The sequence below is a fragment of the Rhinatrema bivittatum genome, chromosome 1 (genome assembly GCF_901001135.1).
Source record: "Rhinatrema bivittatum chromosome 1, aRhiBiv1.1, whole genome shotgun sequence".
Classification (NCBI taxonomy): domain Eukaryota; kingdom Metazoa; phylum Chordata; class Amphibia; order Gymnophiona; family Rhinatrematidae; genus Rhinatrema; species Rhinatrema bivittatum.
The window spans coordinates 171,302,435-171,330,053 of NC_042615.1; the positions used below are offsets into that span (position 1 = coordinate 171,302,435).

Sequence of the window (27,619 nt, forward strand, 5' to 3'; positions counted from 1 at the left end):
ATCTATAGCAATCGGGTTTGTTTTGTTTCCTCAGTAGGTGGTGTATTGGTATTCTAGGACCCAGTGTAATATTTACCCTTGCTTTTTCACAGGTAGGGTTATTGTTGTTTGAGTCCTTGGTGTTATTACTGTTATGTTACGATGGGATTGCAGTATAGATTTTGAGTGTCTTTTTTGCGAGGTTTTGTGTTAGTTCACAATGTGCCTGGCAGTGGAAGGTGTTTGTGCTGCTGTTACTGTGAGGTGACACCAGAATTTGAAAATATCTTTTAGTATGATGAGCTGTAAGGGAAACATCCAAGCTCCATTGTTTGGGGGAATTTCAGTGGATGCACAGAGTTACAGAACTGGAGGTGCAGGATTTATATTGACATTCTGTCCCTTCCTATAAATTCCAGTCTTCACTCTCATAGCCATATAGAATTAGTTGAATGAGGCTATCAAATAATTATATAGTGTGAAACTGGCCAGCTTTTTAAAATTACGCAGAAGACCCTTTGGACTTTCTTATTAACACCAAATATTCAAATCTGTGTTCATCCCATCAAGCTCATATATCTCATTAAAGAGGTAAATTGAATAACACAATAACTTTGTTTTATTATTGTTATTCATAAATTAGAACAATAACATTAAGCTTGGAATATTATATATTTTTAATATAAATGAGAGGTTTTCACAAGATAGGTTGTGTCGTGAAACATTTTATTATGTATATATTTAAGGAAACATACATAAATTGTCAAAATACATTTAGTTCGTTTAACCTTTAACCTCTGGTTTGCTAGTAAACTGAATTACTGTGTCCCGAAATTATGTTTGTCTAAAAAGTGTGTCACCAACATGAAAAGTTTGGAAAGCTCTGTGTTAAGGGATCATTCTATGGCCTTGCCACCAGCTATATGACATGGGTATCCCATAGCCAGGAGTACTTCTCTTTGCCTACACATGTCCCAGAAATGAAGTGTCCTCTAATTGCCTTAATGAACATGCACATCACACCCTGAACCACATGAACACATGACATGAAACAATTGTTCTCTTCACGGGTAACAACTCCTCATTGCTGTTTGAAGAGGAAGAGGAGGAAGAGGCAGAGGAAGATGTGCAAAAGGAGGAGGCAGCAGACAAGGAGGAAGAAGATGGGAATGAGGTCCCAGCCCCTGATACAGCCCCAGCTGATGCCACCACTGGGGAGGAGCAGGATGATCCTCCCTCACCCCCTCCACCACAGGGGGACCCAGCAGTGACATGTCAGCTCTTTCACCCTAAACCAAGGGGACCTGGGCCCCAATAGCCAGAAATTACTCTATCTCAGTAGGGTCTCCTCCTCATTCTGCCCAAGGATGTAATGATGCTGGGACTGAGACCCTCCATCCAAACTCATTCTAGATGGTAGTTATCTGCTTTCCTTTCTTCAATGTCAAGTTCACTCTTCTTACTATCTAGGGCAACTTGTAGGTTAGCAGACTCTGACTCTAGTGGCTTTTCCCTGATGGAATGCTCTACCTATTGTACCTCCCTGTGCACTACTGTTATGATTGTTAGCCCCTCTTTCTCTCATTACCATTATCAACTTCTCAGAAGTTATCTATAAAGTTTCTCCTATATTCTCCTCTGATCCTCCTCTGTTAAAATATTGTCCCAATGCTGCTACTCATGGAAGACACCAAATCTGATAGTTGAGCATTCAAGAGTGGACCAGACAAGTGGTTTGAAAACCCTTTTGAAGAGCCAAAGCATTTTGCAAGACCTCTCTCATGCTTTGCATGCTGGTGTTTAAAAAGTGTTTCCAGTATATATATCTGTGCTATGGGAATGTTTTCTCTACAGTTAGTAGTGTAGCAGGAGGAGGTGTAATTGAGATCAGAGAACTGTTAGGCAGAAAGGAACGCCTACTGACTGTGAATAGATATACCCACATAGCATGAGACTTAATAGTCTGTACAAATTTCATTTTTGCAGGGGAACAGTTTGGCAAAGAGTCAGATTACCTTGGATTTAGTGGCCTCCAAAGGGCTAGGCACCAAATATGGGTGCTGCCTTAAAGCCCCAAGAAGGAAACAGAGGTGGAGGATATAGCTGCAGAGGAGCAACAACATACCATGAGTCTGGAGGAAAAGGAGGAGGAGGCTCAATCTGTAGTTACTCTTTTGAGCATACCTGATCTGAGGCAGCTAGTTGGTGACCAGTAGGAGTCTAGCTCTTCTGAGGAAGAGGTAATTTTGCCTCAGGAAGAGGAGATGCAGGTCACCTTTGTGGAAAGGAGCATAATGGATATTAACAATAGAATTATAGTGAAGGAAGCAGGACTCCATATAGAGTTGCAGGGCCTTTGGGAAGTCATGACGGTGTAGATGCAAGGCCTCCACGAACTGTTAAGTGAGGAGATATGGGGCATTTGTGATGATATTGACTGTAGTGTGGTGGCAGATGCTGCACAGAATGCTCCACTAGCAGCCAGAATCACCACCAGCTCCCTACCATTTAATGGCCCACTGGATACAGCCACCACAAGCATTTGCTATTCCACCAGGGTGGTTGGCCCCTCCTGAGGCTGCAGCTTAATCTGCATCAGTAGCAGTTCTTCCACCTGCACCCATCAATACATTACCTCCTCTAATGGGACTACCACAACTACCTCCAGTCATACAGCCTGCAGCATCACCACAGCTACCATTAGCAGGCTTCTCCAGCTGCTCAGAGATCTCACACCTACCAGGTCTGGAGCCATCAGAGGGCAGCATTCAGCTGTAACCACATACCACTTTGAAGAAGCAACATAATCAGTGTTCATAAGGCTATAGAGCTTCCCCCTGCCCAAAAAAGAGGACAGCCATAAAAACAGTGACAATTTATTATAGTATTAATCACCCAGACACATTATGTAAATAAATTTGCAATCACCTGCAAACGTTTCTTTGAATCAGAGTGTTCCTTTTCTCTATAGCCTTCCTTTGACTCTGGAGATGTATCTCTAACAATTGCACATGACGTATCTCTTGTTCTTCATCCTCATCCTTCTATTTATCTGGACCTTTTTTCCAATACTTCTGGAGGAGATAGGCATCTACATTTTGCCAGGTTATGAAGCATTCAGCTGACTAGAAAGATCTCACAAACCTTAGGGCCTGTTGTAGCAAAGGCATCTCCCAGATCTGTCCAAGCAATGGAAACACATTTTGAATAAGCCAATGGTTTTCTCAATGACTGACTTAGTCTAGCAGTGGGCCCTGTTATAGAACCCCTCTGCAGCAGACTGTGGGTTAACCCGTGGGATCATGAGCCAGGTTTTGAGCAGATATCCTTTATCATTTGTAGGAAAAAAAAGCAGAGTCATGACTGCCCAAAGCTGTCAGTCCACCTACATATGAGAGGGACACAAAGAAGAAGTTATTTAGTGTATGGCAGTAATGTAGCAAGGGTCTCTGGCACCTGGGGATAATACATTTGTGTTACCTTCTCTGCACTCCCCTTCCTGACAGCACCACCCTCTTTGTAGAAATGCTTAAGGTTACAAAAATAGCAGACTTTTCAAATATCACTCTCTTCTTTCCTTCTACTAATATGTGGGTAAAAAAAATTACTAAAAGAGGCCTCAGGGCTCCCTATAGTTTGGCACCCAGAGGCTATGACCCCCATTGTCCCCCCTCACTATGTTATTGGTATATGGTAGTAGTGATGGGTGCATTGGTACCTAAAAGCTAATCCTAAGTGATGTGTCCTTCTTGGAAGTGGTCATGAATTCCAGACTATGGGAGGCTGTAGGCATTGTGAGTGGATCCTGGAAACCTGAGCATGATACCCAAGATGATGTCCTTGGTGTCACATACCACCTGAATATTGAAGGAGTGGAAGTCCTTGTGGTTGTGGTAGGTGGCTTTGACTGCCACTGGTACCCTTATTGGGATGAGAGTGCAATCGATAGCCCCCAAGACTGAGGGGATGCATGATATTTGATAGAAATCAGTCATGATTTGTTTCTGGTGGTGTCTGCTCTGAGAGAAGGATATAGTGGTGTATTTTCCTGAGCAAGGCAGCTGGGATCTGATTTATACACATAGAGGTGGCACACTAGCTGATACCATACATGATTTCTAGAGGTGTCTAGGAGGTGCTAGTGGTAAAAGATTCCATAGCGGTAGTGAGTTTGCCGTGTATTGACAACGCATGGCCCCTTTGGGTGCTTTCTTGCAGGTCCTTCTCTAACTGCTGGTATAGATACAGTATGGTTTCCTTGTTGATCCTGAACCTGACATGACTTGCTCCTTGGACAAAATCAAAAAATTGTGTGCCAGACCTGTAGACTTTTATGTAAGGGGTACCTCCTCCTCCTCCTCTACTCTCTCTCCCTCCTCAGATTTATAGATCTGAGTACCCATAGGGCCATTAGAGTCATATCAAAAGGATACCCTCCAGTAATGTTCCAGTAACACAAACTCTCAATTCCCTATATAGCCCTTTATGCCCTATTTCCTCCAATCTGTTCCTCTACCCACCTGTGTTCCCCAGTTACCAACCAGTATGGCTCTGTCTATCCCAAATACACTTACTGCAACCCTCCTGTATGACCTGGACTGTAACAGTTACTACCCTGTATGAGCCAAGGATTCCCAGTGTTACCCAGTAGGTCCAAGTCTGTCCTTGGTACATTCCTTCCCAACTTCTGGCCTGTTCCTTAGTCTATGCACCTGGAGAAGTCAGGCCACCAAATGCCAAGTTACTATTTATGTGAATATATAAGCATATGTGGACCATTTTAAAAATGTGAGTTGTGCGAGGAAGGGCTATACGTGTAAATGACTTTTTTCTGTGTGCAGCTTTTTGAAAATTCATCTTTAATTGATTAAATAAATGACTCCATTTTGTTTTAAGTTCATACATTCTTATAATGTAATGCCCACTTGACTGCTTACCTAATGGGGTGTTCCTGGGTCTGGGACTGATATGCTGGGAGCCCCCCAGGACAGACTCTGTCACGCCTCACTTTCTTGGTGCCTGGTGCCTCCACCCAGGGAAGAAGGTATTAGTGGGTGGGATTTCCCTCCCTTCAACCCAGGAAAACAAATGAGACTGTGAACAAGGCTGGCAGTTTATACAAATATATACATTTCTACATGAATATGTATATCACTAATAGGATGTCAAACAGCACACGTATCTACTTGTTGTTAATAGTCTCAGGCCACACAACTATATACATTTCTACAAGGTAGCAAGAACATTTCTTATTTGGCAATTTGGTGTTTTTGGCCTTCACAGTTTATCACCATATATAAAAGAAGGTACTTCTTGAGTTTCTACTTATTCAAGTGTTATTATACTCTTCCTTTTTTTCAAAGTCTCACCCATATGAAAAGATGAAACTTGGCTGGTGGGCAGTGTTGGCCTGGGGGATCTATTGTATCTAAACTAGAGATAAGAACATAAGAAGAACATAAGAACATACGAATATGCCATACTGGGTCAGACCAAGGGTCCATCAAGCCCAGCATCCTGTTTCCAACAGTGGCACATCCAGGCCATAAGAACCTGGCAAGTACCCAAAAACTAAGTCTATTCCATGTTAAATTGCTAATGATAGCGGTGGTTATTATATGTCAACTTAATTAATAACAGGTAATGGACTTCTCATCCAAGAACTTATCCAATCCTTTTTTTAAACATAGCTATACTAACTGCATTAACCACATCCTCTGGCAACAAATTCCAGAGTTTAATTGTGCGTTGAGTGAAAAAGAACTTTCTCCGATTAGTTTTAAATGTGCCACATGCTAACTTCATGGAGTGCCCCCTAGTCTTTCTATTATCCGAAAGAGTAAAAACAAAAATTCAGAACTACCCGTTCTAGACCTCTCATGATTTTAAACACCTCTATCATATCCCCCCTCAGCCGTCTCTTCTCCAAGCTGAAAAGTCCTAACCTCTTAGTCTTTCCTCATAGGGGAGCTGTTCCATCCCCTTTATCATTTTGGTAGCCCTTCTTTGTACCTTCTCCATCGCAATTATATCTTTTTTGAGATGCGGCGACCAAAATTGTACACAATATTCAAGGTGCGGTCTCACCATGGAGCGATACAGAGGCATTATGACATTTTCCGTTTTATTCACCATTCCCTTTCTAATAATTCCCAACATTCTGTTTGCTTTTTTGACTGCCGCAGCACACTGAACTGACGATTTCAATGTGTTATCCACTATGATGCTAGATCTCTTTATTGGGTAGTAGCACCTAATATGGAACCTAACATTGTGTAACTATAGCATGGGTTATTTTTCCCTATATGCATCACCTTGCACTTGTCCACATTAAATTTCATCTGCCATTTTGATGCCCAATTTTCCACTAATTAGGCAATTTTTTTGAAATTGCCTAATTCATCGTGGGTCAGGGGCCCCGAACCCCGAAACGCATTTTCCCCAAACTTCGTGGAAAATTTGTTTTTCAGCTTTGTATGGGGGGAGGGGCTCATTTAATTTTTTTAAATAAAAAACCACCCCAAGCATTAAAATGTACTATAATACAACCCCCCCCCCCACCATCTCGATTCCTCCCCAAGACTTACTAACATCCCTGGTGGTCCAGCGGGGTCCCATGAGCAATTTCTCCCTCCGTGATGTCAGGCCTTCCTCGCATCAAAATGGTGCCAATAGCCTTTGACCTACTATGTCACATGGGCTACCGGTGCCATTGGTCAGACCCTTTCACATGGTAGGAGAAATGGATGGCCGGTGCCCTCCTGACCCCCACAAGACTTGCCAAAAGTCCCTGGTGGTCCAGCGGGGGTCCGGGAGCGATCTTGCCATCGGCTGCCAGTAATCAAAATGGCACTGATAGCCTTTGCCCTCACTATGTCACAGGGGCTACCGGTGCCATTGGTCAGCCCCTGTCACATGATAGGAACACAAGATGGCGCCAGCCATCCATTGCTCCTACCGTGTGACAGGGGCTGACCAATGGCACCGGTAGCCCCTGTGACATAGTAGGTCAAAGGCTATTGGCACCATTTTGATGCGAGGCAGGCCCGACAGCATGGAGGGAGAAATCGCTCATAGGACCCCGCTGGACCACCAGGGATGTTAGTAAGTCTTGGAGAGGGATCGGGATGGTGTGTGTGTGTGTGTGTGTGTGTATGGGGGGGGGGGGGGTTGTATTTAATGTATTGTAGTAAATTTTAATGCTTGGGGTGGGTTTTTTTGAGCTATGTTTTCCCGCATCGTTTTTTGGGCCCGTTTCGTTTTTCCCCACTTAGTTTTTTGTTGTTTTTCCAAAAAACTAACCAGGGAAAAATGAACTTTACCCTGAAGCTTCCGACTCAAAAAACAACACGGTAGAAAAAAACGAAGCTCATCTCTAATCTAAATCGCTGCCATCTCCTGGGTGCTACTTACGCTCAAGGTCCATGCCAACATTGGGTTCAACGCCCTGCTGGGGACCTGAATCTGCCTCATGGAATGCTGCTGGGGTCCATGCTCTCCTGGGAAACCTAACTGTGCCTCTGGACTTGCCACTGGAGTCGACACCCTCCAATTGAGGTAACCACTCAATTTGCTTCTGGGGTCCCTTTTCCCAAGGTGGAGCCAGGGTTACCTCCTGATCTGCCACTGGGGTCCCCTTCCTCCTGAGAGAGCATTCCACCTCTAGATCTGCTGCTGTCCTTTGGTTCTTCTCCCTTGGTAGGAGGGTTCTCTCTGGCTTGGGTTTTCAGCTCCACTTGGCTCATGACATATTTAGTGTTCAGTGATTCAGGTCCTCCACAGACTCAGCTTTCAGTGATTTTAGCTCTGGTAAGTTCATGGCCATACATTCACTGTTACCCAGCCTAAATGGATCACCTTTTTTCAGCCAAAAGGCCAAGACTCAGGCATGATGAAGGAAAGAGAATGGGTGCATATCCTTCCATCCTTCCTGGCCTTCCTCTTTTGTGTTGTCTAAGAACTGGGTACCCAAGGGTCTGACTCCCCTTTTTAGTCAGAGTAAGAGTCTGATTCCTTCCTAGGACTTGTTTTCAGTACATTTTTCTCACAAATACCTCTCTCATTAAGAATTCTCCAATGTAGGACTTTTCCAGTCATAGTTCTGTAATTTAGGATTTTGCTATCCTTTGATTTAAAGTGGTATTTCACTGCAAGTTAGAAACAGTAGTCCAGGAGGCTGTGACATGCAAATCTCCCACCCGAGTCTCTGACTTATCTGTTCAATGGTCATTTAAACACCTTCACAGTAAGAAATCTGGTAATCTTTTCCATCTGATTCTAGGTTTCTTGAGCTGGTGGCTCATGTTACATTAGTTGCATTGCCCTCTTTTTTTCTCTGCTGCAGTTCACTTAAATGGTAGCATGCTCATTACACTTTCTTCCTTGGGGGGTGGGGGAGGGGGGTGTCATAATAATAAAGAATGTTCATTCCTCATGATATAAAAATAATAATAAAATGTATTTCTTAAAATTCTAAATGCAACTATTAAAATTATAACTGCAACTTGCATTGTCATTATATAAGTGAAAACTGATCACTGGGCTTGATTAATTGTGAATCAGTTAAATTAGAAATGGCATATACTGATACATGAACTTTTTAATAACCCAATAACCCCAGCAATTCATAGACCAGGTACATGTGTAAATGAGGTGTATTTAACTATAAGAGAGTTTTCAAGAATGTCGTGCTATTTGCGAGTGTTGCAAACTAGCTTTTACATTTTCCCTCAAGTTTAAACATGTTAAAACTGCTTCTTTCAGAACTGGCTAATGTTGCATGAGTACTCTGTTCTGGAGGTAATGCTAGCCTCAAGCAAGGATAAATAAGTATATTTAGGTCTGAGGACTTAAATGTCTTAGTGTTTAGAGTATATTTGTAGGCAGACAAGAGGACACTGAGGGGGCAGTTTTTCAGTATCTCAGTTCAGCTTGCATATCTGCAAGCACCAGAGGCATGCAAATTCCTTTTTGATTGGGGGAAGTAAACCATCTAACCTCTACCTATCACAAGAAAAATGAAAAATATTTGGTAGCCCCAACATAATACCCATCCTTCACAAAAACAATAATGTGGCCTTGGCTTCCATGTTCCCTCTTGTGCTCTTTTTCCTCTCCCAATTTCCCTAACACCTGCCCAGCACCAGTATCCTCACTGATCTACTCTCCAGCACCAGTATTCCTACTGACCTCCTCTACTTTGTCCCCTACCTCTCTCCATCTGCCATCTACTCTCTCACCTACCCATGGGATCTAGCTCTCACTCTCTCCCCAATCACTAGTTTCTCTTCTTGCTCTAAGCCCTCTCCCTTACCCTATCCTACCTTACCTTCTTTTCCAATTCCCCTCTTTTGTTCCCTAAGCTGCCTCCTATTTCCTTCTCACTCAGTCCCTCCTCTTTCCCCTGTCCCAGCCTTCATTCTTTATTACTTCCTGCTCCCAGCTATTTCCTTTCCCCTTCAACACTCCTCCATTCTCTCTCCCTCTCCATTCCCTTATTTGCTCTTCAGTCCCCAGATCCATCTCTCTCTACATCCTCTCTTCTTCAATTTTCTCCCAGCTCCCTCATTTCTCTTCAGACCCCTCTACTCTACTCTCTCCTTCCCCAGTCTCCTTTTGACCTCTCTCTTCCTGATCCCAACATCCTCCTCTCTGCCCCATCCCTTCCTTTTAGCCTTTCTCCTTATACCTACATACCCTCCTCTCTTCCCTACTCCAGCCTCCCTCCTCTCTATCTTCTCTGCAGCCATAATAACATAACAAATGTTATCAGAAAAATACTCAAGTGGTCTATCCATACTGCCCAGCAGTTTTTTTAAGGGTAGTAACTGCCACTCCATGCAGATTATTCCCATGCACTCTGTTTCAAGTAGTAACTGTCACTCTATGCAAGTTACACTTATGCCTTCGGTTACAGGTAATAATTGTTTTGGGTAGTAAATGCCGATCCATGCAGGTTACTTCAGTTAACATAGGTTACCCCTTTTCTTCATTTCCATCTTTTAGCCACAAGAGATCCTCTATTTTTATTGTATGCTTTTTTAATTCCATTTCTATTCTTGCCTATATTATCACTTCCAGAGGATATTCCATGCATCCAGTGAGAACTATTTCCTGATATTGTTCCTGAGTCGACCTGCTTGGAGCTTCACATTGGGCCAGATTTTATAACATGCTCGCAGGCGTAGATTTGTTCGCGCAACCCTGCATGAACAAATCTATGCCTGATTTTATAACATGCACAATTGTGCAGCCCCCTGTGTGCACCGAGCCGAGCAGCCTGCCTCCGTTCCCTCCGAGGCCGCTCCGAAATCGGAGAGGCCTCGGAGGGAACTTTCCTTCCGCCCCCCCACACCTTCCCCTCCCTTCCTCTATCTAACCCGCCCCCCAGCCCTAACTAACCCCCTTGACCTTTATTGAAGAAGTTACGCCTGCCTCCGGGCAGGTATAACTTGCGCGCGCCGGCTCTCCATCCCCTGGCCTGCCCACAGCCCCACCCCCGGAACACCCATTTTTTCAAGCCCCGGGACTTACGCGCGTCCCAGGGCTTGCACTCACCACCGAGCCTATGCAAGATAGGCTCGGCGCGCGCAGGGGGAGGCATGGTAGGTTTTTGGGGTTGCTCGCGTATCTTAGTCTCCAAGTTCTAAACCTTTCTTTCCACTGGATAGGTTTGATTCCTGTGCATCATTAATTCTTTTCAGGTATTTAAATGCCTATATCATATTTCCCCTGTGTCTCCTCTATTCCAGGGTATATTCAGGTCCTTTAGTCTCATCTCATATAGCTTATATGCAGACCTCACATAATTTTGATAGCTTTTCTCTTGACCGCTTCCATTCTGTCTATATCATTTTTGGGATACAGTCTCATAAGTGAACACATTACTCCAGGTGAGGACTCATCAAAGACCTGCACAAGGGCAATATCACATCCTTTTTCCTGCTGGTTATGTTTCTTTCTATGAGGTACAGCATCCCTCTGACCTTATCCACTGCCTTATAACATTCCTTTCCTGCCTTCCAATCTTCAGATACATCACCCCAAAACCTATTTCCATGTCCTTGCTTTTCACCCCTATCATATACAGTTCCTTTGGATTTTTGCACCCCAAATGCATGACTGCATTTCATTGCATGGAATCCCAGCTGACAAACCCTCGCCAGCTGTTTGAGTTTTCTTGTATCACCTCTCATTGTGTTTACTCCTTCAGGTGTGTCTACTCTGTTGCATATCTTAATGTTATATGCCAAACGGCATACTTTTTCTTCAAATACTTCCACAATATCACTCACTAAGATATTGAACAGAATAAGCCCCACAACTGATCCTTGAGGCACTTCACTTATGACTCTTCCCTTCTCAGAGTAATTTCTATTTACTAATGTTCATTGTCATCTGTCTGTCAACCAATTTTTAATCCATTCTGTCACCTTGGCACCCAATCCTAGACTTTTCATTTTTTTTCATGAGCCTCCTATGTGGGATTGTATCAAAATCTTTGCTGAAATCCAGGTAAATCACATCAAGTATTTGTTCATGATCTAATTCTCTAGTCACTCAATCAAAAAAAAAATCTGTCAGATTCATTTGACAGGATTATTCTTTGGTAAAACCATTATACCTTGGAATTAGAAGTCCACTGGATTGTAGATAGTTGATTATCCTTTCTTTCTACAGATTCTCTATTAAGTTTCCCACCACTGATATAAGGCTAGCTGTCTTATAGTTTCCAGCATCCTTCCTGCTACAACTTTTGTGAAATGTGACCATAACACCATTAAAGAAATCATGTGGCACCAATCCCATTTCCAAGGAATTATTGAACAGGTCCCTCAGTGCACCCACCAAGACATCTCTGAGCTCCATTAGTAACCTGGGATGTAATTCATCTGGCCTCATGACCTTGTTCACTTTCAATTTTGTTAGTTCCTCTCTTCTGTAAATGAGGTGATGTCTACTCCACTCCCATCATTTCTCAAACCAACTAGCAACAGTCCTTCTCCTAGGTCCTCTTTAGTGAACACAGAGCTGAAGTATTTGTTTAAAATTTTTGCTATATCTTCTAGAGATGTGAATCGTGTGCCCGATCGTCTTAAAGATCGGGTTCGACTGGAGGGAGAAAAAAATCTGATCGCTGGAGATGTGAATCGAATTGGTTCCGATTCACATCGTTAATTTTTTTTAAGTGAGGAACCAACCCCTTTAAAATGGACCCCTTACCTTCCCCCACCCCCCAGAACCCCCATCAAAACGTTTTACGAGTACCTGGTGGTCCAGTGGGGGCGTGGGGACTGATCTCCCGCTCTCGGGCCATCGGCGCCATTTTGACTGCCACTCAAAAATGGCGCCAATGGCCCAATTAAAAAAAAATCCACCCGACCCTTTAAAGATGACTCCTTAGCTTCTCCCACCCTCCCGATCCCCCTAAAACATTTTAAAATTACCTGGTGGTCTCGTGGTGGTCCCGGGAGCGATCTCCCATTCTCAGGCTGTTGGCTGCCACTCATAAAGATGGCGCCGATGGCCCTTTGCCCTTACCATGTGACAGGGTATCCGTGCCATTGGCAGGCCCCTGTCACATGGTAGGAGCACTGGATGGCTGGCACCATCTTTAAAGATTTTTTGAGTGGCAGCCAAAATGGCGCCGATGGCCCGAGAGCAGGAGATCGGTCCCCACGCCCCCACTGGACCACCAGGTACTCGTAAAAAGTTTGGGGTGTTCGGGGGGGTGGGGGGAAGGTAAGGGATTAGTTTTATAGGGTCGGGGTGGGTTAGGGGTTGTTTTGGTGTGCCGGTTTTCCTGCCCTCCCCCCCAAATAACTCCCGTTAGTGGACACTAATGGGAGTAACGATTTTTCAGACGATAAATCATGAAAATTTCTATTGTATCGCGCACTGTACCATTTTTGACGATTTAAAAAATATCGGATGATTTTTTTAAATCGTCAAAAATGATTCACATCCCTAATCTCTTCATCTATGTCCACCCCATTGCTCCATTGTTCCATAGCACCTTTCAATCTTATAATACCACCTCTGGCTTTTCTCCTTACTCTGTTTATATCTGAAAATATTTTCTCACTCTTCATTTTTCTTGTTGGTTTTCTTTTCTTCTCTTCCAGTTGAGATTTTGTAATTCTGATTTACTTCCTCATCTCTTTCAGCTTCTCCAGAAATTCTTTCCTATATTCCGCTCTTTGAGATTCTTTTTATTTTTGAATGTTTATTTTTTAGTCTTTATTTTTTCAGTTATATCTTTGGAGAACTACATTACATTTTTATTCCTTTCATTTGGTTTTCTTTCTTTCCAATTCCAATTCCAATATATTTCTTGATGAATCACAATTTTTATACATAAATCAAAGTGATTTTATAGCTTCTTGCAACTTTGCCCACTAGAGATGTGAATCGTTTTCCATATCGTCTTAACGATAGAAATCGTGTGGCAGGGCAAGAAAATCGTGTTAGGGCACGATTTTTTAGTTAAAAAATCGTTAAAAATCGTTTTTTTTTTCCGATTAGTGCGCACTAACTCGAGTTAGTGCGCACTAACTGGGAGTTAGTGCGCACTAACTGAAAATGATACAATTTGACACTTTTCAGGTCAGTTAAGGTCAGTTTAGGAATGAATATGTATTCCTATTGGCTGCCCTCTTATTTATTCATGTTACCAAGCTTCCCACTGACAGGTATATGGGGGATGGGAAATGGAAACAGTTGGTAGCTTGACAAAACAAGTAATGTGATCAGTCAATGTGACTAGAACTTGTGCCCTAAACCCTGATACCAGGGGTATTGTGATCTTCCTGCACACAGTGCCCTATCCCTATTAATACCAGGAGTGTTGTGATCTTCCTGCACACAGTGCCCTAACCCTGGCACCAGGGGTGTTGTGATCTTCCTGCACACAGTGCCCTATCCCTATTAATACCAGGAGTGTTGTGATCTTCCTGCACACAGTGCCCTATCCCTATTAATACCAGGAGTGTTGTGATCTTCCTGCACACAGTGCCCTAACCCTGGCACCAGGGGTGTTGTAATCTTCCTGCACACAGTGCCCTATCCCTATTAATACCAGGAGTGTTGTGATCTTCCTGCACACAGTGCCCTAACCCTGGCACCAGAGGTGTTGTGATCTTCCTGCACACAGTGCCCTATTCCTGATACCGGGGGTGTTGGGATCTTCTTGCACACATCCCGGTATCAGGGATAGGGCACTGCATGCAGGAAGATCACAACACTCCTGGTATCAGGAATAGGGCACTGTGTGCAGGAAGATCACAACACCCCTGGTATTAGGGATAGGGCACTGCGTGCAGGAAGATCACAACACTCCTAGTATTAATAGGGATAGGGCACTGCATGCAGGAAGATCACAACACCCCTGGTATCAGGGATAGGGCACTGTGTGCAGGAAGATCACAATACCCCGGAGGAGTGAGGGTCAGGCAGCTCCCCTCTGTCTGTGAAGCCAGCCTCTCACTAGTAATGCAGGGAGGGAGCTGTCTCAGACTTCACCATCCTCCCCCCCCCTCCTCACCCACACACCATTCACTAGCTGGTGACATGGGGGAAGTCAGGAGTGAGGGTCAGGCAGCTCCCCCCTGTCTGTGAAGCCAGCCTCTCACTAGTATGCAGGAGGGAGCTGTCTCAGACTTCACCATCCTCCCCCCCCCCCCCCCTCACCCACACACCATTCACTAGCTGGGACATGGGGGAAGTCAGGAGTGAGGGTCAGGCAGCTCCCCCCTGTCTGTGAAGCCAGCCTCTAACTTGTAATGCAGGGAGGGAGCTGTCTCAGACTTCACCATCCTCCCCCCCCCCCCTCACGCACACACCATTCACTAGCTGGGACATGGGGGAAGTCAGGAGTGAGGGTCAGGTAGCTCCCCCCTGTCTGTGAAGGCCAGCCTCTCACTAGTAATGCAGGGAAGGGAGCTGTCTCAGACTTCACCATCCTCCCCCCCCCCCTCACCACACACCCATTCACTAGCTGGGACATGGGGGAAGTCAGGAGTGAGGGTCAGGCAGCTCCCCCCTGTCTGTGAAGCCAGCCTCTCACTAGTAATGCAGGGAGGGAGCTGTCTCAGACTTCACCATCCTCCCCCCCCCCCCCCCTCACCCACAGCACCATTCACTAGCTGGGACATGGGGGGAAGTCAGGAGTGAGGGTCAGGCAGCTCCCCCCTGTCTGTGAAGCCAGCCTCTCACTAGTAATGCAGGGAGGGAGCTGTCTCAGACTTCATCCATCCTCCCCCCCCCCCCCTCACCCACACACCATTCACTAGCTGGGACATGGGGGAAGTCAGGAGTGAGGGTCAGGCAGCTCGCCTCTCACTAGTAATGCAGGGAGGGAGCTGTCTCAGATTTCACCATCCTCCCCCCCCCCCCTTCACCCACACACCATTCACTAGCTGGGACATGGGGGAAGTCAGGAGTGAGGGTCAGGCAGCTCCCCCCTGTCTGTGAAGCCAGCCTCTCACTTGTAATGCAGGGAGGGAGCTGTCTCAGACTTCACCATTCTCCCCCCCCCCCCCTCACCCACACACCATTCACTAGCTGGGACATGGGGGAAGTCAGGAGTGAGGGTCAGGCAGCTCCCCCCTGTCTGTGAAGCCAGCCTCTCACTAGTAATGCAGGGAGGAAGCTGTCTCAGACTTCACCATCCTCCCCCCTCCCCTCACCCACACACCATTCACTAGCTGGGACATGGGGGAAGTCAGGAGTGAGGGTCAGGCAGCTCCCCCCTGTCTGTGAAGCCAGCCTCTCACTAGTAATGCAGGGAGGGAGCTGTCTCAGACTTCACCATCCTCCCCCCCCCCCCTCACCCACACACCATTCACTAGCTGGGACATGGGGGAAGTCAGGAGTGAGGGTCAGGCAGCTCCCCCCTGTCTGTGAAGCCAGCCTCTCACTAGTAATGCAGGGAGGGAGCTGTCTCAGACTGGTATCAGGGATAGGGCACTGAGTGCAGGAAGATCACAACACCCCTGGTATCAGGAATAGGGCACAGGTTCTAGTCATATTGACTGATCACATTACTTTTTTTGTCAACTACCAACAGTTTTCATTTCCCATCCCCCAACCATCACCTCAGTTGGAAGCTTGGTAACATCAATAGATAAGAGGGCAGCCAGCCAATAGGATACATATTCATTCCTAACTGACCTTTACTGACCTGGATAGTGTCAATAATTTGTATCATTTTCTGTTAGTGTTCCTGAGTTTCCATTTCCATTTCCCATCCCCCCAACCATCACCTCAGTGGGAACCTGGTTAACATCAATAGATAAGAGGGCAGCCAGCCAATAGGAACACATATTCATTCCTAACTGACCTTTACTGACCTGGAAAGTGTCAATTTGTATCATTTTCAGTTAGTGCGCACTAACTCGGAGTTAGTGCGCACTAACTCCCGTTAGTGCGCACTAACACGATTTAACGATTTTTAACGATAAATCGTTAGAATTTCTATTGTATCGTGTTCTATAACGATTTAAGACGATATTAAAATTATCGGACGATAATTTTAATTGTTAAAAAACGATTCACATCCCTATTGCCCACTGTTGTTCAACTTCAGTCATCTTCTCCCATCCTTCTAGTTCCTTTTCATACCATCAGATGATCACTGGTACTCAGGTGGGCACCCACCAGGACATTAGAGATTCTCAAGTGAGGGCACCATGGTTTGCCAAGGCTGAATTGGGAGGGATGGCTTTAATCAGAAAATGATTTTACAGATCATTTAAATAGACAAACCTTCATTTGCTGAAAAGCGGCATTTGATAAGATGCCAACTGCTTGAAGATATGTACACTACCAGTGAACTGGCAGAGTGCAGTGACTAAGCCATTGTTTGCATTTATTTTATGTATTTTTATTTAGTGTATAGACTATGGGGTATGGGGCGTATTTTCAAAAGGTTACGCACATAACCCCGAGAATCTGCTCCTGCCCGCGCTGAGCCTATTTTGCATAGGCCCAGCGATGCACACAAGCCCCAGAATACGTATATGTCCCAGGGCTTGAAAAAGGGGGCGGGGAATGGGCAGGATAGGGCGGTCTGGGGGCAGGGCGGGGCTGGAGCCTACAGGCACAGCGGCCATTTGCCACTGTGCCTAGGATCGCGGACCGGCCATCGGCCTGTGCGCGCAACTTCTAAGTTAAAGGTAAGGGGGGGTTTAGGAAGGGCTGGGGGCGGGGAAGATGGGGGCGGAAGGAAAGTTCCCTCCGAGGCCACTCCAATTTCGGAACAACCTCGGAGTGAACGGAGGAAGGCTGTGTGGCTCAGTGCATGCTAGTTGCACAATTGTGCACCTCCTTGCGCGCGCATGTTATAAAATTGGGTGTAGATTTGTGCGCGCCAGGTTGCGAGCACAAATCTACGCCCACACGTAACTCTTAATATTCGGCCCTATATTTCCAAACAGATGTTTGTTCAAAAGGAATCTACATGTATAAATAGAAAATATGTTATCCAGTATGTACAGACTTTTTATTTATTTTATTTATTTAAAGCTTTTTTATACCGACTTTCTTGATACAAATCAAATCAACTCGGTTTACAGAGAACAGAGATTTTAACAATAACGTTAAAAATTAACAAGAGGTAATAATTAGAAAAAGAGAATAGTTGCAATAAAACAAGGGAGTACAACTGGGAATTGGAAATGAAAGGGGGGTGTAAAACAATAATAAGTACTAATACCTAAAGATATGTGAGGATGCTTGTATAGTCTATCTCTATACTATGACATATTATGAGAATTTAGTGCTTGTTTAGGAGTTGCAAATTAAGTGCTGAATTAGATTCTGAGTGGTAATGCTGAATTTAAGCACAGGAGAAGGCTTGACCGAACTGCCAAGTCTTGAGTTTCTTTTTAAAAGTTAGGAGACAGGTTTCCTGCCGGAGGTCTGGAGGAATGGCGTTCCAGATGGAGGGACCTGCTGTTGAGAATGCCGATTTCTGATGGTTGATCGGTGCACTGTTTTGGTTGGGGGTATGTGTAGGGATCCCTTGTAAGCTTCCCTTATTGGCCTAGCCGTAGAGTGTAGTTTTAGTGAATATAGAAGGTTGAGGGGGGTCTGATGGTGGATGCTTTTGTGAATGATAGTAAGTGATTTGTGAAGTATTCTAAAGTTAACTGGGAGCCAATGTAGATTCTTTAGTATGGGTGTAATGTGCTCTCTCAAATTCATATTTGTTAGGATTCTTGCTGCCGCATTTTGAAGCATCTGGAGGGGTTTTATCGTAGATGTTGGGAGACCTTGTAGGATATAATTACAATAGTCAACCTTGTAGAACAGGATAGCTTGGAGAACAGATCTGAAATCATGGTGGTATATCAGAGGCTTGAGTTTTTTGAGCACCTGTAATTTGTAGAAGCACTCCTTGGTAGAATGGTTTATAAACTTCTTTAAGTTCAGGTGACTATCAATTATGACTCCAAGGTCTCTAGCTTGAGAAATTTGGATGTTAGTAGAAGGTTGTTGTTGGTGATGACCATCTTCTAGAGTGATAAGTAGTAATTCTGTCTTAGCGGTGTTAAGAACCAAGTTAAGTCCTGTAAGGTGAAGGTTGATCGTTTGCAGGTGAGTGTCCCATTGCTTGATTGTTGTTGTCAATGAGTCAATTACGAGGATCAAAATTTGTACATCGTCGGTGTAAATATAGAATTTCAGTTTTAGAGTATTGAGCAGATGGCAGAGAGGGAGGAGGTAGATATTGAACAAGGTGGGAGATAGGGAGGAACCCTGGGGGACTCCGAGTGGAGAGTTGGTGCGTGGTGATTCCTTGTTATTGATTTTAACCTTGTAGCCTCTATTGCTAAGGAATGAGTCAAACCATTTGAGAGCAGATCCCATGATTCCTATATCTGATAGCCGATTTAATGAGGTGGAGTGATTTACTGTATCGAACGCTGCGGAGATATCAAGAAGTGCAAGCTGAAAGGAGTGTCATTTGTCGAGGCCCAAGTAAATGTGATCTAGGAGTGAGATGTGGAGGGTTTCAGTGCTGTGTGATTTCCGGAATCCGTATTGTGACGGATGGAGAATTTTATGTTCTTCCAGATAGTTTGATAATTGATTATTTACCACTTTTTCGATGATCTTGGCTACAAAAGGCAGGTTGGAAATAGGGTGATAATTGTTAGGGTCGTCCGGATCCAGGTTCGGTTTCTTAAGTATGGGTTTGAGAGTAGCCAATTTGAGAGCGTCCAGGTAGATTCCGTATGAGAGTGAGCAGTTGATAATATCTGCTAGATATTTAGAGATGGAATCTGGTATTAGAAGTAGTGATTTAGATGGTATTTGATCTAGGGGGTGAGTGGAAGGTTTCATTCTTCTTAGGATGGATTCAATCTCTATGGTATAGGTAGGTTCGAAAGATTCCAACACCACATCCGAGTTAGGGAGGAGGGAGGAGGCCAGGGGTGGAGTATTAGCACTGGAAGGTAGTCTAGATAGGGTGTTGGAGATTTTGTTCTGGAAGAAGAGAGCCAGATCATTGGCTTTCGATTGGGCTTGGTCATCAGGAATGGTAGAGGTAACAGATTTAGTGAGTTCAGAAACGTAAGAGAAGAGAGCCTTTGCGTCGAATATCAGATCATGGATTCGGAGGGCATAAAAGTCTCTTTTTGTTCGTAGAGTCACAGTTCTATAGTAGTGGAGAGTGGCTTTATAAGAGGCTAGAGAGTCGGGGTTGGGGGTCTTCCGCCATTTCTTTTCTTTCTGTCTCAGGTCTTGTTTTAGTGAGTGGAGCTCCTTTGTCGTATAAGGGCATAAATTGTTAGCTATGTCTTCTGTTATGTTGTGCCAAGATAGTATAGCTGCGTTAGGGTTTGATAGATCTAGGTTGGGAAGTTCTTTAATCAGTGAGTTGCTGAGTATTTCTGAGGAGCAGGATTTCCTGTAGCGTAGTGTGGTAGGTGGAGGGGGTATAGGAGGTCTTCCTGTTATCTTGAGAGTGGAGGTGATCATAAAATGGTCAGACCATGGAACTGGGAGACATAAGGGGGGGTGAATGCTGTGTGATGCTGGCGTTGGTGAAGATGAGGTTGAGTGTATGACCTGCTTTATGTGTGGGCTGGTTGATGATTTGTTTGAAGCCCATGTTCGTTAGTGCGGATAAGAAAGCTTCGCAGTTGGATGAGAGAGGGTTGGCATGCATGTGTAAGTTAAAGTCCCCTAGGATGATAGCTGATGCATCCAGAGTCAGGTATTTAGCTATGATTTCCACTAGAGGTGAGGCATCTAGGTCTAGCAAACCGGGGGGGGGGGGGGGGGGAGGCATATGTGAGGAGGATTTGGAGTGATTTGGATTTGAACAGGTCTACCTCAAGTTTGGATATAGTATTGATAGGTTGAAGGGTGAGGTTCAGATCTTTTTAGACTGCTAAAAGAAGACCTCCACCTCTTTTCTTTTGTCTAGGAATTGAGATGACATCATATAAATGGGTGGGAAGCTAATTTATTAAGACTGAATCTGTCGGCTTGAGCCATGTCTCTGTGATCGCACAAATGTCTGGTTTGGAGTCAAGCAGGTAGTTGTGTAGAATGTGGTTTTTCTTGGTGATCGATTGAGCATTGAAGTGTTAGGGTGAATAAGGCGAGCCCCAGGATTTGGTTAAAAGGGGAGATCAGAATCGGAATGAGATTTCTGAAGGGTTTGTTTGGAGCTGCATTGGCGACTTCATCTTAGCGAGGAGCTTGGTATAAGATGGGTATTGGGTATATTTGCATCATGAGAGGAGGCCGTGAGAGTTTACGTCATCGAGAATTGCCACTGGTGTTTCCGTAGACGAGTGTTTGCCACACGTAGGTAGGGCGTCTTGAGGTCTTGGCGTATCTGCAGTGGCTGTGATACAGGTTTTCTCAGTCGTATAAGGCTAACTACTTTGGATGCTAGGGGGGTATTGGCAGGAAGTACTGTAGGGTACTAGGTCTTGCCCTGGGACATAAGAGGTATAGGGCTGAGTGCAGAATGGGATTTTGGAACGAGTTGTATGAATTGGAGAGGAGAGTTGGATCTACTTGCGTGCTGGATGGATGCTGGGGTTAGCTTGAATTGGGGTGGTGGGTATGCGAGCTAGGCAGGGTGATAAAGGATGGGCTGAGCTGCCGTTGGGTGCGTCAGTTGTCTGCCTGTCCAGGAGGTTATAAGGAAGAAGTTGGTGTAGCTAGCCTGGAGCGGGAGCCTAAGTGCGAGATTGTGTTGCGGTCAGAGGAGTTGAGGTGGCACTACGGTGCTGCACGAAGGGGCCTGCCCCTTTCTTGCGCTCCTTCGGCACGCGGCGCCAAGTGGTCGCATGGGTTTAAAGGGCCGTCGGGGCTGTCCCCCGATTGGCTGCCCCGCGGCCTCTGTGGATTGGCTTGCTGTCGGCCCGGAGGAGGGCCAAGTTCAAGGTGTTAGTTTCCGACCAGGGGAGCGGTGCCTCGCGGTCGCGAAGTGAGTGGCTGGGGGTAAGAGTATAGTTGAGGCCTTACCCCAGCAGGTCTCGGCACTGGCTGCACAGGCCTAGCACGCTCTCGGTCCGGTCCCGGCACTTGAAGAGGATGAAGAGCACATTCATATACTTGTTTCTTCAATATTTGAGATCATTTGGCCAGAAGTTAGGAATTCTTTATTGTATTTACATATGCAAAAATACAACCATCTATATTTCAAATAATTGTGGGATGATATGGAAGAAACATTTGTAAAAGATAGTTGTGATGTGATGACAGTGTAAAAGATTGCTGAAATAAGAAGTAGGGTTCCTATAACATTTTAGGTCTACTCCCAGATCATTTTATTTTATTTTATTTTGTTTAAAATAAAACAAAATACATTTAGGCTCTGTCACCAACCTTTCCCCTTTATTAAATGATTCAAGATCGACTACCTGAGCCCACCCTCCCAAGCCTTTCCTGACTCACCAAGATGTACCTGGTGGTCTAGCAGAGGGGTCTGGGAATGAGCTCCTGCACCAAGGACCAGCAGCTGCCATTATTCAAAATGGTGCTGACAGCCATTTGTCCCTATCATGTGACAAGGGCTGCTGGTGCCATTGGGTAGCACCATCACATGATAGGGGCAAAGGGCGGACAGTGCCATTTTGAATAATGGCAGCTTTCAAGCCCAGGAGTCGGAGATCCTTCCTGGGTCCCCTGCTAGACCACCAGGGATGTTTTGATGAATCCAAGGGGACTTAGGACAGTGAGCAAGGTAGGGCTTGAGTGTTTGTGGTTGAATCAGTTAATAAAAGGGAAAGGTTGTGGATGGGTTCTGCACACTTTTTTTTTTAATTATTAAATAGTGCATTATTTAATAAAAAATAAAATAGAAAACCACATAAAATGTTCTGGTTTTAGACCCATGAAATGCAACCAAATAGGAAATTATGTTGGTATTTCATATTTCATTGCAAACAAAGCCCACCATTAACTGTTACTGCTTTCTTTTTGTAAATACATACAAGCATTTTTGTGTGAGAGAGGCCAGAATCCAGACTGATTCTTCTGCCCTCTAGTACCCTCCTTGAAGCCAGAGGCTGTCTTACACTATCACATATGGTGGCAGTAGTGGAATATACTGGTTAATTCCTGCCATAGACCAGGAAACAACACTTTGGCTTCTGGGCCTGGTGACAGGAGCAGTCCTTAGAGTAAAGTCATTGAGCTAAAGGGCCTTGCTCTGCCCAGTTAGAGAGGGAATTTTAGTGAGTCAGAGCCAGAAACTGAGCTGTGGATTTCAAAGTATGGTACACTATGATGCACAGATTCTTTTCCTGGCAGGAAACTCCTAATATGGAACCTAACATCATATAACTACAGCATGGGTTACTTTCCCTAAGTGCATCACTTTGCTCTTGTCCCCATTAAATTTCATCTGCCATTTGAATGCCCAGTCTTCCAGTCTCACAAGGTCCTCCTGCAAGTTATTCATAATCCGCTTGTGATTTAACAATTCAGAATTATTTTGTATTTGATCACCTCAATGATTGTTCCTCTTTCCAAATCATTTCCAAATATATTAAGAAGTTCCGTCCCAGTGCAGATCCCTGAGGCACTTCACTGTTTACTTTTCTCCATTAAGAAAAATGACCATATAGTTCTTCTGTTTTCTATCCTTTAATCAGTTTGCAAGCCACAATAGGACATTCCCTCCTAGGCTATGACTGTTTCATTTTCCCAGTAGTATCTCATTGGGGATTTTGTCAAATGCCTTCAGAAAATCCAAATACACTATACCCACCGGCTCCGCATTATGCACATTTTTATTAACTTCTTAAAAAAATATCATAACATTTCTGCAAGCTCATCTATGTGCACAAATGGTGTACACTGTCCATGGTTTTGAAAACTGAGCTCATTAATAATGTAGTTAACATTTTTTACATGATGATTACCATATCATAATTAATTTGCAATGTTTTATAGAACATTTTTGTAACACCATTTGACATAAAACAAAATCTAAGATTATTCACTTGTCTACTTCTCAGCATACCCTTCTCCAAGAAGGTCTAGAGTGGAAATAGTGGTTTTTGCATGTGGTCAGACTTTACAGCGAGAGTGCATTAGAATCATTTTATCCAAATAGATATGAAAGGTTAAACTGGGAAAAAAGCTTCACTGTGATGTGCTATTTCAGTTGCCTCCTTGTCAATATTTTCTGCCCAGGTTCTGGCAAAGCAGTGAGGTCACAAATGACTCACAGGGAAGGAAAGGCTGGGTGCTCTGGACTTCAGTAGGCCATAGGAATGAATGGGGAATGAAACAAATGGGACAAATAATATTTGTTTCATTTGTGGAACCCCATCACTGATTTTAGGGATCCATGAATGAAACAAATGAGAGCCTATTTTTCAATGCTCATTTGTTTCAAACAAATGTATATCACTAATGTTTGTCCTGTTGGAGTTGAAGCAACTGAAGGTTGAAGGTTCTTTTAAATTTTATTCATACTTCTTTAGGTATCAGTAATAACATTTTGATGATCATCGATACATTCTGCTTTTTTGAGTTGTCCCGCAGGCTATCCTTTGTGGGGAAAAAAATAAAGCCTCTTCCATGCTTCATTTCTGACCATCTTATTTTATGGCTGTAAAACAATAAGGTGCCGGCTGACCATGAAGTCTCTGTTTTTAAAGGGGGCCTGTCAAGGTAGGAGAAGATCATCACATAAGTGTTAAATGGGAATCTGGAAGCTTTGCCAATGGCTTATTTTCAGGGAGGGGGCAGAGGGGCCCAGCAACCTTCCTTTGGCTCAGACTAGCTCTTAGAGATGTGAATCGTGTCCTCGATCATCTTAATGATCGATTTCGGCTGGGAGGGGGAGGGAATCATATTGTTGCCGTTTGGGTGTGTAAACTATCGTGAAAAATTGTTAAAATCATGAGCCGGCACACTAAACCCCCCTAAAACCCACCCCGACCCTTTAAATTAAATCCCCCACCCTCCCGAACCCCCCCCCCCCAATGCTTTAAATTACCTGGGGATCCGGCGGTGGTCCAGAACGGCGGCGGTCCGGAACGGCCCCCTCAATAGAATTGTGTTGTCTTCAGCCGGTGCCATTTTTCAAAATGGCCACCGCAAAATGGCGGCGGCCATAGACAAAAACGATTCGATGCAGGAGGTCGTTCCGGACCCCCGCTGGACTTTTGGCAAGTCTTGTGGGGGTCAGGAGGCCCCCTCAAGCTGGCCAAAATTTTCCTGGGAGTCCAGCGGGGTTCCGGGAGCGATTTCTTGCCGTGAATCGTTTTCATATGGAAAATGGCGCCGGCAGGAGATCGACTGCAGGAGGTCGTTCAGTGGCGGTCCGGAACCCCCCGCTGAACGACCTCCTGCAGTCGATCTCCTGCCGGCGCCATTTTCCGTACAAAAACGATTCGCGGCAAGAAATCGCTCCCGGAACCCGCTGGACTCCCAGGAAAATTTTGGCCAGCTTGGGGGGGCCTCCTGACCCCCACAAGACTTGCCAAAATCCAGCGGGGGTCCGGAACGACCTCCTGCGTCGAATCATTTTTGTCTATGGCCGCCGCCATTTTGCGGCGGCCATTTTGAAAAATGGCGCCCGGCTGAAGACAACACGCTTCTATTGAGGGGGCCGTTCCAGACCGCCACCGTTCTGGACCACTGCCGGATCCCCAGGTAATTTAAAGCATTGGGGGGGGGGGTTCGGGAGGGTGGGGGATTTAATTTAAAGGGTTGGGGGTGGGTTTTAGGGGGTTTTAGTGTGCTGGTTTTCCTGCCCTCCCCCTTCCCCCGATTTACGATTTTTTAACGATAAATCGGGGGAATTGGTATTGTATCGTGGCCCTAACGATTTTTTGACGATTTAAAATATATCGGACGATATTTTAAATCGTCAAAAAACGATTCACATCCCTAGCTCTGGCCTATTTGAAAGGGTGGTGCAGGGGAATGGAGGGGCCAAGGGAGTCATCAATCAGGACAAGCATCTGCTGGATGACCCAGAGAGGCCATCCCTTTTTTATTTCTTTTTTTGGGAGGAGGTTAGTAACAAACTGAAAATATCCCAAAATGTTCAGCTAAGTCTATTTTTGATACGTTCCATTCAGAACAAACCAAAATAGGCTTCTTCGTTTGTTTTTTTTTAATAAAAACCACATTCATTTTGAAAGCATGCATATCCCTATTGTGCACTGCTAATCCAAGATGATAGTAACACAACTCCTCCAAATGCAGTAAAGATGTTGATTTTATTCCAGTTTGGCAAGGGAAGGTGTTCTGAAATTGAACACAATAGTTGTCAGGAATGATAATCCAGCTCAGATAAAGAGGAATTGATGATAACAGTAGAAAATACTGCATGCCAAAAGTTGAAGTGTTAAGAGGAACATTAATTATTTCTAAACTGCCATTTTGGGTTAAATCAACCCCTTCATAGTGGTGTACAATACAGAACCATTATATAATAAAATGCAGTCTTTAAAAAGCACCTACTATACAACATCTAACATTAGCAACTAAATTCCCAAACCTAACAATTCGTATTAAAAACTTTACATACCGCACCTCTGAAGCATTTCTGTTTGTTACATAAAATACAATCTTGTGGCCTTCATGGAAGGAGCAGAAGAGCCACAGTTTTCATTCAACAAATATATAGCCAAAGCCCCTAGAAAACATTCCAGGTACTGACTCAATGAGAGGTAAGAATGTTGGAGTACGGCAAAAAAAAAAAAAAATTGACAGAAAACTTATATTCACTAAACAGCCAAAATCATTGTACACTGAACACAGTGGGTCAATGCATGACAGTCAAAAAGACTCAGTAATATAAACTTTCAGTCTGTCTCAGACAATGCACTGACTATCATCATATGAGAAACAATTGGAGAAGCAGAAAACACCTGTAGACAGTTAAATGAGAGCCATAATAAAGCCACCAAGGAATGAAAGCAGCTTGATTGAACAAGCTGTAGAAAGCATATATTTTCTTCCTTTCTTCCGAGAAGTTTGGACCATGCAAATCACAAAGTGCTGGGGCAACTGTGAGATTGACGCATGGGGCATCCATACTTCCATGAAGAGATGAGTCTGGAGAGATTTTGTCAAATAGTCACACATAATAGATTTGGCAATAAAGTAACATATGTGGGACAGAGAGCTGAGTGCACACTTGTGGTCTTTCCTGATGTTTGGGCAATTATATATTGTAGAGCAGCTGTGGAAGTGGTATGAAAGAGACACTGGGGAAATGCATTTTTATGCTTAACCCTTTCCTTTTAGAATTATATCCCATGTGAAGCCTGTCGTACTGAAAACTATTTGTTCTTCCTGACATTTTAATTAGGAGTATGGAAGATAATTTTCAAAGAACCCGCATAAGGCAAAAATCTATGGGTACTTTGTACTTGCAGACTTTAGCCAAAATTTCAAAATTGACATATTTGCTTAAATCCACTTTGAACATTTGCAGATTCAGCCAATCTGCACATGGACTTACAAGCAGAAAGTCACACCTTTCCCCACCCCATTTCCACCTCCTGAAGTACTTTTCTGTACACATCACGCAGCCTGATTTTCAAAGGACCACTAAGGGTCATATAACAGGGTTTAATGGTGTAAAGAGCTTCAAAACCAGACCCTTTATTGTATATATTATAGCCTCCTGATTTATTACCCATTTGCATTGCACTTATTTTTTATTTCTTCTAATTTGATGGTTAATTTTAAATGTTTTGATCTCTTATTTCACTACCTGTCTTAATTGTGATGTGTTCTTTCCAGGGTGTAACTTGAGTGGGGCCAATGGGCTATTACCAGAGAACATTATCAGGCGCACGCATGTTTTAAAATCGGGGGTTGGCGTGCGCAAAGGGGTGCACAATTTGCACAATTGTGCACCTTGCACGCGCCAAGCCCACACTGAGCCGCGCTGCCTTCCCCCGTGCCCTACCACCCCCCCCCCACCTTCCCTTCCCTTTCTCTACCTCCCCTTCCCTTTACCCCCTACCTTTTTCTTCATTATTCTTTTGTTTTTAAACTTACTTCAGCCCTGGGGCTGAAGTAAGTTGTGCACGCCTGTATTTGGCCAGCACGCGATCCCCGGCACAGCAGCAAATGGCCGCAGTGCCGGGAGCCTCAGACCCCATCCCGCTCCACCCTCTGGACTACCCCTCCC

General features: G+C 44.5%; 1 long non-coding RNA gene across 1 annotated transcript in view; it reads right to left on the minus strand.

The window, feature by feature from the left end:
- Window positions 1-2,882: 2,882 nt before the first annotated feature.
- LOC115080209 overlaps window positions 2,883-27,619 on the minus strand; it is a 56,995-nt gene continuing 32,258 nt past the window's right edge. The window contains exons 2-3 of the long non-coding RNA XR_003853536.1: window positions 4,917-5,048; window positions 2,883-3,364 (exon numbers count right to left, since the gene is read on the minus strand). This is a non-coding gene — a long non-coding RNA (uncharacterized LOC115080209). The remainder of the gene's footprint in view (window positions 3,365-4,916; window positions 5,049-27,619) is intronic.